Source organism: Ambystoma mexicanum, chromosome 6p, assembly GCF_040938575.1.
Source record: "Ambystoma mexicanum isolate Mex_15411 chromosome 6p, UKY_AmexF1_1, whole genome shotgun sequence".
In the NCBI taxonomy this organism is placed as follows: Eukaryota; Metazoa; Chordata; class Amphibia; order Caudata; family Ambystomatidae; genus Ambystoma; species Ambystoma mexicanum.
Genome location: NC_090935.1, coordinates 795,025,294 through 795,044,744, shown reverse-complemented (window position 1 = coordinate 795,044,744; position 19,451 = coordinate 795,025,294).

Here is a 19,451-nt window from a genome sequence, read left to right as displayed (position 1 = left end):
CACGACAAACTTTGTGCCACTCTAACCAATGACTTCAGATTCTCAATGGAGGCAGCCCAATGGGTAAAATCCTTCCAAGCAGAGCATACATTACGAATATCTATGGGTAAGGAGTCGGCCAACCCGTACCAGTTTCCATAGGTGTTCCCCAAGGTTCCTTCTTGTCACCAACCCTCTGTAGTGCGTTCTCTAAGCTATTATTCGCAGCACTGGATGCTATGGGTGTCATCTACACCAACTTCACAGATGACACCCAGATCCTCATCCCTTTATCAGGTAACTATGAGCAGGACACCCTACTCATCAATCAAATCTATGCATTAATCCAAAACTGGATAGCCCACAATAGCCTCTGTCTCAATGGTGAGAAAACTGAGCTTCTCATTGTAGGGTCCATATCTAAAATCAACACTATACAGCCTGAATACTCGACATTAATATTGATGGTACTACTATACCAGTACTCAAACAGGTTAAAACCATTGGTGTCTATTTAGTCTATTTAGACGCTAATCTAACAATGGCAAAACAAGTAAATGCCCTCTCGTCGGCCACCTCCTATACTGCTAAACTTATTACCCTAAATCGCCAATTCCTCACGCCCAAAAACTGCGTCACCCTAGCAAGAGTCTTAATACTATCCAAGTTGGACTACTGCAATGTACTCCTACTAGGTACTTCCAACACCTTGCTAAATTACAACTTATGCAGAACAAAGCACTACGAGCAGCGTTAGGAATAAAAAAAGTCCGACCATATCACTGACATTAGGAGAGAAACCCACTGGCTACCTATCAAAGCAAAAATTATCTTCAAAACCCTCTGTATTACGCATAAATGCAATGTCAATAAAGTTCCTAAATAAATCAACAACTCAGTAATCAAAAAATCCTCTACTAGATCTACTAGAACCCTTAGATCTAGCAAAAACTCACTCCTCGATATCCCACGCTACAAAAGTTCCAGAGCTGGGGGTAGCAGATTTAAAATTCTAGCCCCTAAACACTAGAACGCACTCCCGACAAATATCAAGAATGAAGAGTGCTTCCAGCGCTTTAAAAAGTCATTAAAAACGTGGCTATTTAACCAATTCTAACCGACTAGACCTATACTGAGAATACCAGACCTTTGCCTTTGCTAGCCTAGCATAGTACCGATTTCTGCATTTTGTAATGTTTATGTACTTTTGTTCCATGAAACCATGACTGTATTACTGCCTTGGCTTACCTGCTGTCTAACTGTGTAATAACCACATTTTCTGAAAGTACGCCGTGATACCTCAGGGTCTGGGCGTATAATAAATGTAATAAATAAATAAATCACTGTTACCAACAGTGGCAGGGCGTCGTTGTGTACTGCATGGACTGCTGCAATTTTTTTTGTTGTGGCTCTATGGTGGTGCTTTAGCAAGTAGTGCTTCAATACACAGGTGTGTACCCGGATAAAGGGATACACTGTAAACGTGTGTCAGATACGAGCTGTAGCAAGATGATGAAGTGCTTGATTTTGTGACACTGTGCATTACTGGCGCATTAGAGCTGTTTCCTAACACTGGCCAGCATGTCTTCGTAAGAGAGGTGGTCTAGCATCCAAAGTTCTGTTCTGGTTCTGTTTATACATCCAATTTATGTGTAGTGTGTGCATGTAAAATATTGACCCGTTTCTGCCCTCTACATGTGTGCTGTCCTGCACTGATTTATGGTATTAGTTTGGCAGGAGACATGTCTACAAAGACATACAGCCTCCATTGTTGGAGTGTTTCTGGGCTCCCTTGTAACGGATGTGTGAATTCAACCCAGACAATGGCATCCACCTTTTGAGGACTTAGGACTTCATTACAAATGTGGCAGTATGTGATGAAAGTGTCAGTAATGGAGTTACCGCCATTTTTACCACTCTGCTTAATTAGTGCTCTCTGAAAATGGTTGGTAATTCTACCTGTGTTACAAAAAATTGTAATTCTGCAACATTACAAATTGAAATAGCACCAAAATACTGCCCAAAATCTCATGAATTCTGCAAAACCTCAGTGCAGTTACCTCCGCCCAAAAGGTCCTGGTAAATGCAAAAGGGTGAAGGAAATGAAGCCATATGTGCACACAATGCACTCATAACGGGTACATAAGGCCCACACTTTTCCCAAACACACTGTGATGAATCCTTGGATATTGTCACTTCTCCCCAAGGGGGAACCAGTTCCCATGAAGCCAGAGAGGTGAGGCCGCTACCCGATAGTCCCCCAGGGGATGGTACTCCACGGGAGGATCACATCGGGAGAGACCCCACCTGTAGTGACAGGGACAACCATCCAAGTGTAACGTGGTATTTCCATATTACATCAAACCCTCCCTTGCCCTCCTATCATACACAAGTGACTTCAGTACCCCACACTTCCATGTATGTGTGTAAGGTAGGAAATCCAAACCTCCTTCTTGAAAAGTACTGAGATGAAGAAGAGTAATAAATGACTCTAGGAAACTTCCCTAGGAGGTACTGCACCATGACATATGGAGCAATGTAGAGTCCTCAAGAGAATGTGCAAACATGCTCTAGTTGTTTTGATGAAGGCAAGTTAAAAACAGAAGAAGGACTCACCAAAAAGTCAAGACCTCCCTGGAGGAACAGTGAGTGTGACGACGGTACGGGGCAAGAAGAATGTTCATGGGAGCCACAGGGAACCACTGGCTGTTGAGCGACACACAGGAGAGGTCAGAACAAGACCACATACAAAGTACCCAGGTTGATGTGAAGGCATTGGGGACCCGGGAAGGCTGTGGCAGATACAGAGGGGGCTCAGAGTGCCACCAACCTCATGATGGGATTGGTGGGAGACCCAAGAAGTAGAGTAAGGGTTGGCAGGGATACCCTGCACGAATTGTGAGAACCCAGGGGGAAGGTGGAGGTCATCTTCCTCATTGCAGTATAAGACTATACTTGGCAGGTTAGCGAACCAAGTTGATCCAAGCATGGGGAAGAAAGACATAACGCCTGGAACAGTAAACTGAATGATCAAGCTTGAGAAGGGCCTGGGGATGGGAGCCATTCCCCCATCCATCCTATACTGTGCTAAAGAGCCTGAGAAGGTCTTGGGGAGGAGAGACACATTCCCGTAGCCTTGGTGTACTGTGATAAAGAGCCTGAGTAGGGCCTGGTGCAGGGGGCACGACCCTATGTTTGTGAACTGTGATAAAGAACCTGAGAAGGGAGTCATTCGTCTAGCCTTCATGAACTGTGGTAAAGAGCCTGAGAAAGCCCAAGGGAAGGAAGTTATTCCCCCTACTACCGTGAAACTGCAAGCCACGAGAGATCAGGGGAAGGAAACCATGATGTTGTGTATAGTGTAGCAAAGACAAAGAAGGCCGAGGGAAGGGAGTCATTCCCCTAGCACTTTGAAAATACTGTGAACAAGATACTTGGAGAAGGGAGGCTTTCTGATGGAAAACTCTGGTCAATAAGGAATGTTACTTTTTTAGTTGGAACGTTACCTTTTGTGTTTGAACTGAGAACGTTATAGCACCACACTCTAGAACTTTGTTTTGTATCTTGGGAAGGAACTGAGACCTGGGGAAAGGAGTCATTCTCTCAGGCGAACTTGCCACCTGCCAATTGGAATTATGATCTGTTGTCCAGAAGAAGGGAGCCATTCTTCTGAATCAAGAAGATCCACTACTTCTTTAATTTAGTTACAGATGTGAGGGACAGAGGTGGGACAAGACAGTGGACTCTTTTCATTTACTTGGACATTCTGACATAATACATAGTTCCTTGGTTGAGGTAAGGAAACCACTCTTACATTTAGGGAGGGATATATTTCCTCTTTATTTTATCAAGAATAAATGTTTATGCCAACCATCATGTCACCTGTGTAACAGTCTTTTCCTTCAGCACCCTTACAACACTTGCCACTGCTTGTGGCACCATGCTGCCACAAGCAGTTTCAAACTCAGAAATTCAGCACATCATTGCCTACACCCTGGGCACTTACAGATGGGCAGCTCATCACTCTCTACCGGCTGAACAGGGAGAAAATCAAAGAGCTACTATCCATGATCCAGGAAGAAATCCACAGAATAACATCCAAATTTCCCTACCATCGCTGCTGAATCGCATGTGGTATGCAGTGATAAAACTGTGACAAAAATATTACCTGTAAAATAAATTACAGCCAAAATGCCTTGGTTTGACCCGTTAAAGGTGTACCTCAGTACACCATTCAAGGGGAGCAAGGGTTGCGGGGGTGTCCCCTGCTCCCTTTAAATGGTAAATTGGGTCAGGGGATTGAAGGTGTGTCGCCCACATCCTTTACATGGATTGCGGCATCAAAACCACAGCATTTTTGCCGCAATATTTTGTGCGCATGGCCATTTTTGCTGTGATTTTAACACATGGAACCTCTCATGTCGGTGCTACCTGTCCTTGCAATAGGCACCGACAAGCACACAGTGGGTATGCTGCATGGCTTGTCACAGCCCACATTTTTCATTGTGCATGTGCAGGTGATGGATGCACTTTTGCAGCATGCACCCCAGCACATCTCCCCGCTCAGCAGCCAGGCACTTATCAATGCCACAATGGCAATGTTTTTTACCAGCAGTTTATCATTTACTGAATGTACAGGTGACCTGTGATGCAGACCTCATGATCACACACTGCTGTGTTGGCTTTTCTGGCAACACCCACGATACCATGGTCCTGCAGAACAGCACACTGCCTGGCTAATGGGGCGACACTGAGGGCAACAGACATAGATGCTGGGTAAGTACAAGTGCCCTCACACATTACAAACATGCAAGAAAGGGGGGGCACAACCCAATGTAAATTCAATGCATGCCGTGTCACAGCCCTGCACATGCAGTGCCTGCCTCCTCACCCCACACATTACAGCCACCAACTGACATGACTATGCCCTGCATGAAAATTTTGTCGCCGAACAGTAAAGCACAATGCCATAGCAAGTGAGTGTTAGGGAGAATTCTCTGTAACGGCTAATTTCCCAAACCTAGTGAGTCCCCCAGCAGCTTTGCTGGATTTTTGGGGTTTATTTTTCTCCTCCTGCTAAGAGTGAGACTCTTTTCTCCCACTCTTGGCCATGATTTGAGAATGTCCTTTGACTATGTAATGTGTTTTATGGGCTATGGGGTCTTTTACTCCATAGGGCTTCATGTGTTTTTGGTATATGTGTTACACAGGACCCTCAGTGCAGTAACACAGGGGTGTCATAGTGACCCCCAAACATAGACTCCATACCCTGGGACTGACTACTGTCTCCCAGGGCATGTAAAGTCACCATTGACTTTACTAGTCTTAAATTGTGAACAGAACCAGTATAAACTATCATATTGAGGAAGTACTGGTAGGAATAATTCGATTGCCCCTGGGTCTGTTTTTCAAGGGGGCACTGTCCAGTCTCCCCTTGTCGAGTTTCTGGCTGGTGGCAGTGGTTAGCATGCGAAATATTCCACCGGAATATTTCCTATGGGATTTTCCCATTCATTTTAAACGCACCACTTTTTTGGTGCAATGTTAAAGATACCGCCGGGTTATTTATTTAATATTTATTCCCCGGTTGGTTTTTTTTGCCAGGACTCGGTTTTAAAATGGTGTTTGTGTTCGCCTCTGTAACTCCAACCCAAGTTGAGCCCTTTGTTCCACTTTTGCCGGGCTTCTGCACAGAAGCCTCCAAAAGTGGTGCCACTCTGTCTGGGTCTACAGGATGTGTGGGAGGGGGGAATAGGCACCCTGGACTGAGTTGCCTTGGCAACTCAAGTCGCACTCTTGTGTGATTGGCCCAGTGGTGAGCCGCCCGGTTCACCACTTAGCATGTTTGATTGACAGCTAGGCTGGTGAATGGGGGTTTTGCTGCATAAAAGCCGGGCTTTGGGGACTGGAACTTCAGAGGTCGCCACAGGACCTAAGGAATCCCAAGAGGGGAGAAGCTGAGCCATCTACAACAACGACACCACCGGTGGAGCCCTGCTGTACGAAACTCACCACTTTCCCGACGACAGAGAAGATCTTCTTCCAGGAGAGTCTTCTTCACTTTGAGCTGGTGGGACCAACCAGTTCGCCTTTTTTGCCTTCCTGGATTGTCTCGTGGTCGAATCGCCCGTGCCAAGCACCCCGGCAGCCGGATAGCCACGCTTCACCACTACCGCAAATAAAAGGGTGGAACCTTTTAACCTGGAAACGCCAAGGCTGGTTTCTTCCCTGGCAGTGCAACGACCTCCAGCTTTCCTCCACGTCGAGATCTTCTCTTCCCCTGGACAAATCACCGACTTACACCCGCTGCCAGGAACAACTGCCCCCGCTGCAGCTTTCTCATCATTTCATTTTACTGTGCCCCGCCTGGTCTCCCTTGCAACAGACCGTCCAGGGTGTCCCGTAAATCCTTGACTCTCTATCCTGGGGTGACCTCGGACCCGTTAACATTACCTTTCTAACTTGATGCAAGCTCTTTTTGACTTTCCTGCAAAGACTTTTAGTGCATTTCCACTGTGTGATCTTGGGCACATTCCACCTTGCTCTCTCCAAGAGTGGGCCTGGCCTATGAACTTTTTGCTCTACAGTAGACCCTGCCTTTCTTGACTTGCTGTGGTTCTTTAAAAGTGTTGCTATTGTGTGTTTTTCCTATTTCTGCCTTTTCTCTCCCTTTTTAAATAATTATTGGAGTGCCATATATGGTTATGCGCTCACCTCTGTTTAGCTAAATAAGTGGTGTACTGACCTAGACTTGTCAAATAATTAATTAGGGAGGTGTATATATTTCTAGTGACTGTGTTTGAACTTGCTTGACATATAAGTGCCAGTATATTTTTACAAGTGTGTTTTTAAATAAATAATTATATACTTTTATACCAAAGCTCTGGTCAGTGTTTGCTTGTGCTACTGTATTTTTATCCCTATTGTGTATAATCTATGTACTGCCTAACTCTTCTTGAGAGAAGTCTGACTGTTCAACCACAGCTACCAGGTAAATCTGGGTGGTACAGACTGCTACCAATTGGGTTTACTGCTAACACCTGTAGTCTTCAACTTTTTGCATTGGTCCCTAAGGGAACTGTTTGTGCCCTCCCTGACTTACATGTGTACAATGAATAAAACAGACACTCCCTGGAGAGGGAATAAGGCACAAAAGAGCAGGCTGTGAGAGTTCAAGGAAAATTGTATCTAGATCTCTGAGAACGCTCTGACCACATCAAGGTTACAACACATTATATAAGCACATTGACATATCTTCCATATGATGTTACGTTGTACCCGGATTGGTCAGCCATGGTGGTGTCTTAGGTGTGGGCATCATCTCTTCCTCCGGGTTGGTTGCCTGGTTGGTATCTATATCGTCTGTAACATTTGGGTTATACAGATCACAGGTTTACGGGTCTTGACCACTATAATACTCTCATTGAAAGGTGGGGTTAGTCTCACAAGAATCTCAGGTATGTGGCATTTGTTAGTATTGGGCACGATACTAACAGCAGGGGTCTAATGTTAGTTGGGGGTTTGTTGGGTGGGCTTCATAGCATGGTCAGCGGTCTGGCACATGAAAGGAATATCTTGCAGAGACACAAGGTTAGAATGGCAATAAGTTTCAACTGGCGAGGGTAAGAGGGCAAGGAGACTTTTGTGGAGATGGACGAGCTATGTGCTTGGCTCATGTTGGTTTTCATGCAGGACAGTGATCTCAGATGAAAAGAGATGTGTTACATTTATTATTTGTTGCAAGCATCTCCGGCTTCAGCGTGAGAATGTAGCTGCAGAGTTTTCCAGTCATAGTGGGAACGAGGGTGAAGGCCATGTGCTCTGAGCTGCTGCGACAGGGAAAGGGAGAGAGGCATTTTGTTCTATCGCAGTGAGGCCTGGTCACCAAGATGGAGTCGAAAGGGGGTACCTGTGTCCTGCTCAGTGGTCCCATCTACGCAAATGTAACACAAAGTTAACATTGCATAAGGGCGAGGGGCATACCCACTACTGGAGGCACTTGGTCCAAGTTTTGTACTGAGAAGTGACAGCAGAGAGGGGCCTGTTGGCCTCTCGCTCCCACACATTCCCTCCTTTCGTTTCATCTAAAGTAACGAATATTTAATTTTTTATTCTTTTCATTCTCCCTTCGGTAGTACCCAGCCTCCGCCACAGCCTCGTCCCACACGGGGGTGCCTTTTTTTGGCATCCATGCTCTGCATACACTTCTCAAGTTATTTCCTCTTCTGGCATATTCATCTGGTGTACACAAGTTATAGCCTCACTTAAACCATCTAACTGCAAAGGCGACAACTGCCCTCCCCAGATAATCAAGGATGCTGCTAGGGATCTAGCCCCCTTTATAACCAAGCTGATCAACGCATCCTTCTCCTCCAACACCATACCAAGTAACCTCAAAGAATCTTGGGTCCTGCCTCTCCTCAAGAAGCAAACCCTAGACCCCGCTATTCCCACCAATTACAGGCCCATCACCACGGTGCCATTCCTGTTAAAGATAATAGATAGAGTAGCATACCTGCAGATTCAGCAATATCTTGAAACTCACAAACTACTAGGCACCCACCAATCAGGCTTCAGACCGAAGCACGGCACCGAAACAGCCTTAATCGATCTTAAAACCCAGATCAATGAGATTAACGACAAAGGGAACACTGCCATGTTACTACTCCTCGATCTGTCTGCAGCATTTGACCTGGTAGATCACGCAGTCCTGTGCGAACACCTGGCCTCAGCAGCCCACTTCTCGAAAGAGGCCATAGCCTGGATCCAATCATTCTTGGACAACCGAACTATGAGGGTCTTCTCCACCCTAGCCTCAGCAGACCCCATTAAAATAACCTGTGGGGTGCCCCAAGGCTCCTGCGTCTCTCCCACCCTCTACAACATCTTTACCAAGCCCCTATTTGACAAGTTGGACAGACTGGGTGTCTCATATACCAATTATGCAGATGACACCCAGATCCTCATACCCCTTTCAGGCAACTACGCTTCAGATACGGCCTTGGTAAACAAAATATATCTCATCATTCAGGCATGGATGGCCACACACGGTCTATGTCTAAATGATGAGAAAACCGAAATCCTGCTCCTCGGATCCAATACCAATCTCAAAAAACTCAGTTCCAACTATAAGGCCTTCAACATTGATGGCAACACCATCACAGTTGCCAAAACAGTGAAAACACTAGGCTTTCACCTTGATGCAACCATGTCACTAAAAAAACAAGTTAACTCACTAGCATCCTCCACCGCCTACACATGCAAGCTAATTAGGGCAAGTAGAGCCTTCCTCACCCAAGCTAGCTGCATCATCATAGCCAACGCCCTAATACTATCCAGACTGGACTATTGCAACGCCATGTACCTAGGAGCCAACAAATGCATAACCAACAAACTACAGACACTACAAAACAATGCTCTCAGAACAGCCCTCAACCTACCCTCCAAGGAACACATCTCCAACAAAAGGAGAGAACACAAATGGCTTAAAATCCACGACTGCATCTCCCTCAAAACGGCATCACTCACCTACAAATGTTTAAACAACGCAGCCCCCCCCTATCTCGCATCCAGAATAAAGAAAAAAACGTCCACCCGCCCCACCAGATCGATTAATTCCTACTGCCTGCAGGTACCCAATTTCAGACAAAAGAAAACCGGCGGCAGCAGCTTCCCTGTCTTGGCAGCCCAACACTGGAACGCCCTCCCACTCTACATTAGGACAGACCAATCCTACTATAGCTTCAGGCGAAACACCCTCACTTGGCTGCGGGCCAATGATCCTCACGACTAACCCTGCCATCTAATCTGATCATGCCAGTGCTATAACCTGACTACCATGCACAGCCTTAAATATGTAAATATGTAAATGCAACCGAACTGCCCCTATGCACAGCACTAATTATGTAAATTTGTAAGCTTTCGCTCAATTATATGTATATATGCACATCCTACACAATGTAACTGTAAATGTAATGCTCTTTTTCTCATGCCTATCTTATTCTGTAACCAAGTTTTTATGTAATCCTATCTTCCTGACCTCTGTTGCGCCCTGTTACCTCTGGGTTTTGCGCGCTATACTAAATAAATAAACAAACAAACAAACAAACATTAAGTAAATTCCTCCATCCCCATCTAGATCCACCCATACTTCTCGGTACCATTGCAACTTCCTTGGTTCCTTTATCGTTGTATGATGCAAATTATCAACTATATCCCCATATTGTCTGTAAATTGCTGTCAGCCTGTATTGTGGTGTATTGTGGTGTAGTGTACGCCCCTGTTTGTATTTGTACATCTATCATGGTAGCTACCGTTGTCGGTCGGCCAATTGTTAGCATCATCATAGCTGAGGTTGGCATACTTTTCTCACAACACCGGAGTCCCAGTTGGCACACACAGAAGAACAGGAGCAGAAAGACGATGATGGGGACCAGTATTTTCATTGCCACATTTACCCATGATGGTATCCAACTGAACATATTGTTGAACCACATGCTTTCCTCTGCGCCTCCTTCTGTTCTCATCCTCTCTCCTTGTGTACTGCTGTTATCACATGTGAGAGCGTCCCGTTATCAGCATCTTCAGTTGGCACCAATGTGCAACACGCCCCCCCAATTTTTCGGCAAACACCACCGTCCATCGCTGTGACGAGATCTAGGACATATCTGTTTTTCATTGTCATTGAGCATAGTGCCCGTAGCTCTATTTTTATCACGTTGAACCTTTCTTCAGTGTTGTTAGCCAGTTGTATGAGCTCCCAGCACACTATCTGCAACCATTTGGCGTTCATTCGTGCTTGCAGTCCCAGGACAAGAAGTGAGGCGAAAAATGTCTCTGCTGATGAAAAGAGCTTGTATTTCTGCAGGATCTCAGCAAGGAGCTTCGATGATTCGGACGAGATGTAATTGGAGGACTTTTTACTTCATGTCAATCTTCTATTTAGTTCATAATCTGACAATAGTTCCTACACTGGAGCTTCTGTTATCATTAGTTGGGGCGCTGTCGATGGTTCAGCTGATTTCCCTGCTGTCCCTTGGATATGGCTCTCTGGTATTACCATCAGGGCTGTGTGGAGGGTGGCTAGAGCACAAGTTCCTTTCCAAGATGCGGGGAGGTGCAGGTAAGCTTGTTTGCCGCAAATCCAGTACATATCCATCAGTGCAGCGGTGCCTTTCCTCATGTCAGGTATGATTACCATCTGTTACATTTCCTTGTCTACCCCATGTTCATTCTTCCTTCCCCATGGAAACACAGTTCATGTGGCACTTCTTTCTGTGTTTTGATAGGTTTTTCTAATGCTGTGACCCACGTTAGCTTTGTGACATGCTGCGACCAGATGGGGTCACATACTACCTTTATCCATTGGAAAGTGTCATTGGATAGTCCTCGAAGTGCTTCTGCGTTGCATTCAATAGTTTCTTCGTGCCACTTATTTTCTGCATATCGCGTCCCCTTGATGACAAGAAATTGTTCCTTAAGGCAAATTACTCCTTGGCATCTGCTTGTGCATGTTCTCTCATTTTCAATGTGATGGTGTGCGCTTGGAACATGCTCTTTATTCTGCACAAAAAGACATGAATTAAACATTGGGCTTCCCACAAGGGCACTTCCTGCGGTACTAACCTTTTCGGTGTTCCCGATGCATGCGGAATGAGTGAACAGACGTAGCAGCTTTCATTTGTTGCTTGCTTCGCCGTGGCACTCATATCGGAATACCATTTATTTGATTGATCAGGGTGGCGGGGATCTTCTATTTCGTCTAACCCCAGGTCATGATAAATGTCGTATCTTTTCCCTCCCGCCCCCCTTTTTCTCCTCCTTCTCCCTTCCTTGTTACTGTTGTTCACCTTTTTGTAATGTATTGGAAACATTCCAGCCCAAGTTGTATCATTGTTATTCAATATGACATGTGCATCTTCATCAGTAGCAGCAATGTTGCGTGAGGTAGGGTGTATGGTTGCCTGTGAACGTGTACTAGTATTAGTTAAATCATTTGGCCAATAATAATCTCCATCGTATTCGTTATATTCATAAGCTTCACTCATATTTATATTCAGACGTAACAATGACACACTTGTTGGTCTTACAGTGGCGTGTTCTGAAGGTTGCATCACATCTGTATCGTTAATGTTAATCTCATGTGATTCTTTCCACATAGTCTTTACCCCAGTCCATATCAAGTGCGACCCTTCTCGTATCAGGTTAGCCCCGCTCCCCCCCTTGTGCATGTCATTAACCAAAGATAGAAGGGTATAATACAAGCCATCGAAAAACAACATTACTGACAACAAAACTGCAGCACATTTTAAAACACATTCAACATTACTGAACCTATTAGCCCTAATGGCGTCCCTATCACTATCTAGCATTAATTGGTAAGTCACTACAATATATACATGTATTTACATTTCTTGTTCAACTTCATATTTAATCATCATTTTTAGTCATGTTTGCTCATTTTCTCTATTACACGTTTGCTTTTACTATGGAGAGGAGGAGAGTGAAAGAGTGATGGAGAAAAGCGTGGAACAATGATCGAAAGGAAGGAGAGAGAGAGAGAGAGAGAAAGAGAGAGAGAGAGAGAGAGAGAGAGAGAGAGAGAAAGAGAGAGTTGAAGAGGGTAGAAAGGTATGGAGAGGATATCGAACAACCAAGAAAAGGAAAAAAAGGAAAAATGGAAAAGAAGGAAGTAGGAAATAAGTCATGCAGAACAAGATGCATATCATAACTTTTATCTCTGCAGGTTCTCTTTACCGACAATTTTGTTATCCCTTTTCAACCTCATTTGTGGTACCAGTGGCACCATCTTGGTCCTCCTGGGGGATTGTACTATCGCGTGCCCTCCTCACATCTGATAAGTGCACCCAATACTTCAATCCCTTCACCTTCACTGCAGTGGGTGTACTATAGATGACCTCGTAAGGGCCATGAAACCTAGGTGAATTCCACCTCCTTACAAAGCTACGGATGTACACTTGTGCTCCTGGCATCAGGGCCCGCTTGGACTGTCTGTGGCCGGTGTGGTAGTATCGGTCGCCACATTTTCAGTAAAAGGCAGTGCTATTTGTCGCGCTATGCTACGTACTGCACGTGTCAACTGGGTGAGGTATTCCTTGAACTCTTCCCCCAGCACTGTGGTAGCCCTATGCGCGTCCGATGCTCTTCTAATCGGCGATACTGGTGAGTGTATTCGCCTCCCAGTTACAATTTCATGGGGGCTCAGATGGTGGTCTTTACATGGTTGCATCCTGAGTTGGAACAGTGCTAGGGGCAAGCAATACACCCAGTTTTTCTTCAGTGTATTACACAGCTTGGATAGCTTACTCTTCAGCAATCCGTTGATCTTTTCTACCATCCCATTTGCCATTGGATGATAAATTGAGCATAGATTGTGTTTTACCACCAAGAGTGATGTTACTTCCTTAAAGAGGTCATTCACGAAGTGCGTACCATTGTCTGATCTTATCACATTGCATATTCCCCATCCGGAGAACACTTCCCGATCAAGGAATTTCACTGCACACTTCGCGTCTGGGTGGGGACATGGGCCCGCTTCCACCCATCTTGAAAAGGGGCATACCACCACAATCAAATATCTTGCTCCATTACACCGCTCTCCTATATCAGCATAGTCTATATGGAGCTCCCTAAATGGTCCTGTTGGTCGGGGCAGGGTACCGCGCAGTGTTCTCAATGTCATCCCTGAATTATATGTTTGGCATGTTATGCATTCTACAATGAATTTTGACAGGTGCTCCTGTAAATTAGGGACAAACCAATGCTCCTGGATGTCTGCGGCAATGTGTTGTTTCACTACATGGCTGGGCAAATGCAGCTGTTGGAATGCTATTTCTAGTAATTCTACGGGCATTACTACCTTTCCTGTTGTCTCCTGCCTCCAAATGAGGTCTGTGGCTGATTGTTTACATCCCCGTTTGTTCCACGATTCTTGTTCCTCCTGTGGTGCTCTTCTTTGTAACTCTATTATCTGCGCTATTGGTGTATTACTGTAGGCTTCTTCTAGTGGTTCTGTAATTGTTGCCTTTACAGCGCATTCGAGTGTTGGTGTTACATTGAAATACGAGGCCTCCGTTGCCGATGCATCGGCTGCCACGTTTCCCAATGAGATTGCATCTGTGTTGTTGGTATGGGCTTGGCATTTCACCACTGCCACTACCGAATGTACTGCTAATGCATCTATTAACTCATTCAACAATGTTGCATGCTGTACTGGAGAACCGTCTGCCCTCCTGAATCCCTGTCTATGCCACCGTGACAACCCTGAGTGGACTGTAGTAGTTGCATATGCTGAGTCTGAGTATATTGTCACTGCACATCCCTTAGCTGTGTGCAGTGCTTTGATCAGCACAGTCAGTTTGGCTGCCTGTGCAGAGTAATGGGATGGGAGGCGCTTTTGCACAATCATCTCATAGTCATCTTCCTCCATGCGCACTACCGCCATCCCTACATGTTTTTCCCCTGTTTCGGGGTTTATTGATGCTGACCCATCTATAAAATATATTTCTCCCTCCTTTAGGGCATTTTCACTTGCTTTTGGGATGTCATCACCTTCCCCTCATATGTGGCACAATCGTGTTCCTGTATGTCCTCTGTCGTGCATGGCTCTGTGATGAATGTTGCTGGGTTTACTGTTTTGCACCTTACAACGTGTAGGTTGGGGCTCAAAATTATTATTTCATATGCCGTTGCTCTCTGTGTTGTTAGTGCTGATTTTGATCGCTCAAGAATGGCGAATAGGGAATGCTCAGCATATAGCGTTACTGAACATCCCATGACAATGATGCCGCTCTTTTCAATCGCGAAGGCCGCAGCTGCGAAAGCCTGTTCGCACGCGAATTGGCCTTGCATTACTGGGTCTAGTGTCCCACTGTAATAAGCCAATGGTTTGTGACCTAAAGATGTTTTTTGTGTCAGTACTGCCATCATCAGTGTTCCACTACAGTGTGAGAACAAGAAAAATTCCCACTCATAATCTGGGTTCGTGAGGAATGGGGCATCAGCAATGAGGTCCTTTAGTTTAAAATACTGTGTCATCATTTCATGTGCCCATTTTATTGCGGCTCTATTTCTCTGTGCTTCTTTTAACGCTTGTAGTAAGGGACGTGTGTATGCCGCATAATCAAGGATCCAGGCTCGGCAATAGTTACAAATGCCAAGAAACTTTTGCATGTCTTTCACAGTTTTTGGGTTTATTATGTTGCATATAGCAGCTGCTCTGTCTGGGAGTATCCGCTTCCCATCTTTTGATATTAACTGTCCTAGGTATACAACCTCGGCAAGGCAATACTGCAATTTTCCTTTATCCACCTTGTACCCCTTGGTAGCTAGCACATTCAGTAGTGCTATCGAGTCTTCTCTGCACTTTTCTTCTGTATGGCTGCAGACGAGTAAATTGTCTACGTATTGAATAATGGTGCTCTCTACATCTATGTTTCCAATGTCTTCACGTAGTACCCTGTTAAAAATGCTGGGGCTCTCGCAATACCCTTGCGGGAGTCTGCAATGTTCATACCTGTTGCTCCCTAATGTGAACGCTGTCAGGTATTGAGAGCCTGGGTCGAGTGGTATGGAGAAGAAAGCATTCTTCAAATCAATTACAGTAAAACAGGTTGATTCTTTCGGTACGCTGCACAATATTGATGCCAGGTTAGGCACTAATGGGAACTCTTTTTGAATGACGTCATTGAGTGGGCGGAGATCTTGGATCATCCTCCACGCCCCTCCTTTTTGCTTTTTTGATCGGGAAAATTGCCGTATTACACAGGGAGTTTGATGACACTATGATACCTTGTTTTAGAGTGCATTTTTGGTTTCCCTAATTCCTTACTCTGCTTCTCTCGATATGGGATATTGTTTTACCCTCCGCGGTATTGCACCTGGCTTGAGTTTTATTTTTATTGATGTTACCTCATGTATTAACCCTACATCGTGGGGCCCTGTGGTCCAAATATCAGGTGCTACCTTTGCCATGTCTTCCTCAAATATAGTCGGTGGGGCATTAACGCTAGCCATGAGTGGGTTGTGTACCTCTCTGTACTGGATCATAATATCACATGGTATACTTATTTCTATTATTATTTCCCCGTCATCTTCACTATCAGTGAAAACTTCCTCATCAGTTATATCACTTAGCATTATGTTTGGGTCTATGCATAACACAGTTCTCCACTCGCACCCATGCGCGTCCAGTCCTATGACAACAATACGTTTGCTGGATACCTGAACTGCCTCGATGTCTATGGACATGATCGTGCCTGGCACGACATCTATGTGTGCAATTGGGCAGAATATGAAATCTGATGGTGTTCTCCATTCTTTTCTCGTTATCTCTGGTACCACTCGTGCTAATACCTTGATGCCATAAATAAACATGCCTATGTCAATGGGTATTCCTCGCACCAAAACTTCATTCATCACTGTGCTGATCATCAACATGGCTTGCACTGGGCACACTCCTGGGGTTGAACATACTATTCCTCGTTCTGTAAAAGAGGTCATATTTAATTTACTTAACAAATCTCTCCCCAGCAAATTGATTGGCGCGTCTTTGTGGTACAGTAAGGGTGCGCGCACAGTTTTTCTCCCCACGTTATATCAAGATCTTTAGTGTAAGGAACTTTTAAAATAGCCCCAGAGAACCCCTGCGTTTCAAAATTCCTGCCTGAGAGCGGAAACCGCCCTTCCATAAGACATGACTTCTCTGCTCCTGAGTCTACCATAAAGATAAACTGCTTATTTCCTATCTCTGCCCCCACTAGTGGTTCCTAATCTGCACGTAGGGTGGTGGATAGGACTGGACACGCAGGTGTTCCCTGTGGGCTGTCCTAATCTGAATGTCTTTCTTGTCATGGTACTGAAAAGACATTGGGCCTCATTACGACCCTGGCGGTACAGGGTAAACGGTGCTGTAAAAGGTGCCAGCGCCATTTACCCCATTACCGCCTCATTACGAGGTCCCCGCGTGGGACCCAGGAAGCAACGCCTGGTCAAACCAGGCATGCTTACCGGGTCCCGCGAGGGGAAGAGGGAGCAAACAACGGGCCAACTCATAATGGCCCGTTGTTTGCTCCCTCTCCCATTCCCATTCAGCCCTATAGGGGCTGAAATGGGAATGGGGAAGGACCGGATCCGGGTCCTCGGAGTGAGGAATTACCGGGCCTTCCGAACTCAGAATGGCCCGGTTATTCCTCATTCTGAGGACCCGGACGCCAATAGCGGCATGGCTACCGCTGAACTCGTAATGAGGGCCATTGTCTCCAACCACTGTCACGCCACGGTATGGTGCGGGCGCACCGTTTGCAGCTGTTGCAAAACAATTATTGTTCGCGTTTCCTACCGCATTTTGTCTTGCCATAGGTTGTGGCGGTGGTTGCTGTCCTTGCTGCATTTGAGGTTCGTTGTAGTACTGGTCCTGCTGTCTGCCTCCTCCCATCGGTAGTTCATAGGGGCTACCTGGGTGTGGGCACCCCCAGCTTTGTTCGTTCTCTATGGCCTGTTGCCCCTGGAAATACCCTGAAGGCCGCATTCTACAATCTCTTGAATAGTGTCCCCATCTCCCACAATTCCAGCATGACCCTTGTGTTCCGCCTCTCATTCCTTGACCACCAAATCCTCTATTTCCCATACATCCAAACCCCCCTCTCTGGCCACGGTAGCCACCTCTTCCTCTTGCTGGTCTTTCTTGCCACTGTTGTCTGCCGTATTGCTCTTCTCCGTTCCACGGTCCTTATCCTCCTGTTGCCTGCAGTGCCGCTATTGTGACTTGTCTGTTTCCCGCTCCTTCATCCCCCTCATTTTCTCTACCTGTGGCTACGCTGGCGTTGATGGCGGCGACCCTCACTAATTTGTTCTGTACCAGCTTTGCCTCATCTGCCAGCCTTTTTTGTGCTATCTCCTTTTCTCTCTCTTTGATCCTCCTGCAGTGGTGCACAAATACACTCTGTATTTCAGGCCAACCCTTGGCCTCTATCCCAGCCATTTTATCCAAGGCCTTCTGTACCTCCTTCGGGAGCCCCTTTTTGATGATAAAATAGAACAAGGCCGTGGACTGGTTCCACGCTGTGCCATTTTCGCTTCTCACAAATCCTGCACCCGCAGTATGAATTGCGTAGGATCCTCGTTCACCTCCATTGTACACTGCATCACTAAATGTAGATCTGGAATATCTGGAAACGTGTGCCGCAATGCATCCCACACTTGTGCTCGAACGTTGTTGAACGCTGACCCATCGTGGCGGTCACAACTCATCGTTACTCCGGGGAATCCGGCCTTTTCCCACACTGCGTCTGCATGGTCACCAATTGCTGACACTAATAAACTCTTCACATCCCCTATTGCTAGTGGCACTCTTGCCGTACTTTTCTCAAAGGCGTGTATCCATTTCTCAGCCCCTCCCGATAGTGGGGGGAGGACCTTCAGCAAGTTTTTTTTATCCATTTGAGCCCATGGAATGTAGTGTGGCCTACCTGCTCCTTTATGTATCAATGACACTTGTAACTTGTGTTTCTTTCCTACCTTACTTACTGCACCTTTCTTTATTTTACTTACCATAATATTCCCTCCTCGCAGTCTTAATCTACCCTGCCATAGTGGTGACGATGGTGTATCTGGGTAAAAGCAGTTTGGCAGTGGGGACCCGGCCTCGGCAGCTGCCTCTTCATTTCGTCTAAGTCACTCCATACCTCTTCTATTTCTGATTCTTGCTCATTGTTTTCTTCACATCCTTCCCCTTTCTCACTTTCTGGGGTGGGCGGGCGTATAATCCTAACGGGTTTGTCATTTAGATGAAACAGGAACTCCACTGACTGCCACTCTTTCTCTCGCCCTTGTGGTATGCGTGTTCCTTGTGATGATATTGATTGCGCTGGCTCTGAGAATGCTGGCGCCACTTCCCCTGCTGTGCTTAATGATGGCGTAAGATCTGCCATGGATAACGGTGGCACTTCTCCTCCCACTGGCAGCATTTGGCTACTATCGCACAATGCAATTAGCCGCTTTATTTCCATCTGTGCATGCGCTAGCTGGCGGTCTAATTCTCCAGTTAAGTGTGCCAAATTCACGGGGGGTGCACTTGTCGGACCATACAACCCTCCTTTATCACAGGGCGGCGGTGCCGTGGCGACTGCTCCGGTTGAGGGTGTGGGGGTGTGGCATGCGGGTGTGTGCAGGGGCTCGCTGTATCCTACTGCTGGCCTTGACATTTAGGGATATATTTTCATTGTATCGCCTTCAGCTGTAGTGGTTGTGCACTCGCCCTTTGACGTTCTGCTTACCTCTTCCTGCGTTTTCTGGTTTTCGTTCATTCTTTCTTCACCTACCTCTGCTGTAGGCGTAACTTCTTCAAACATTCACCACAGATCTAGTACTTCTCTTCTATTCTGTAACTGTTTCCCCTTATACCTTGACAGGCCCTTCTCCTCCCACTGGCAGCATTTGGCTACTATCGCACA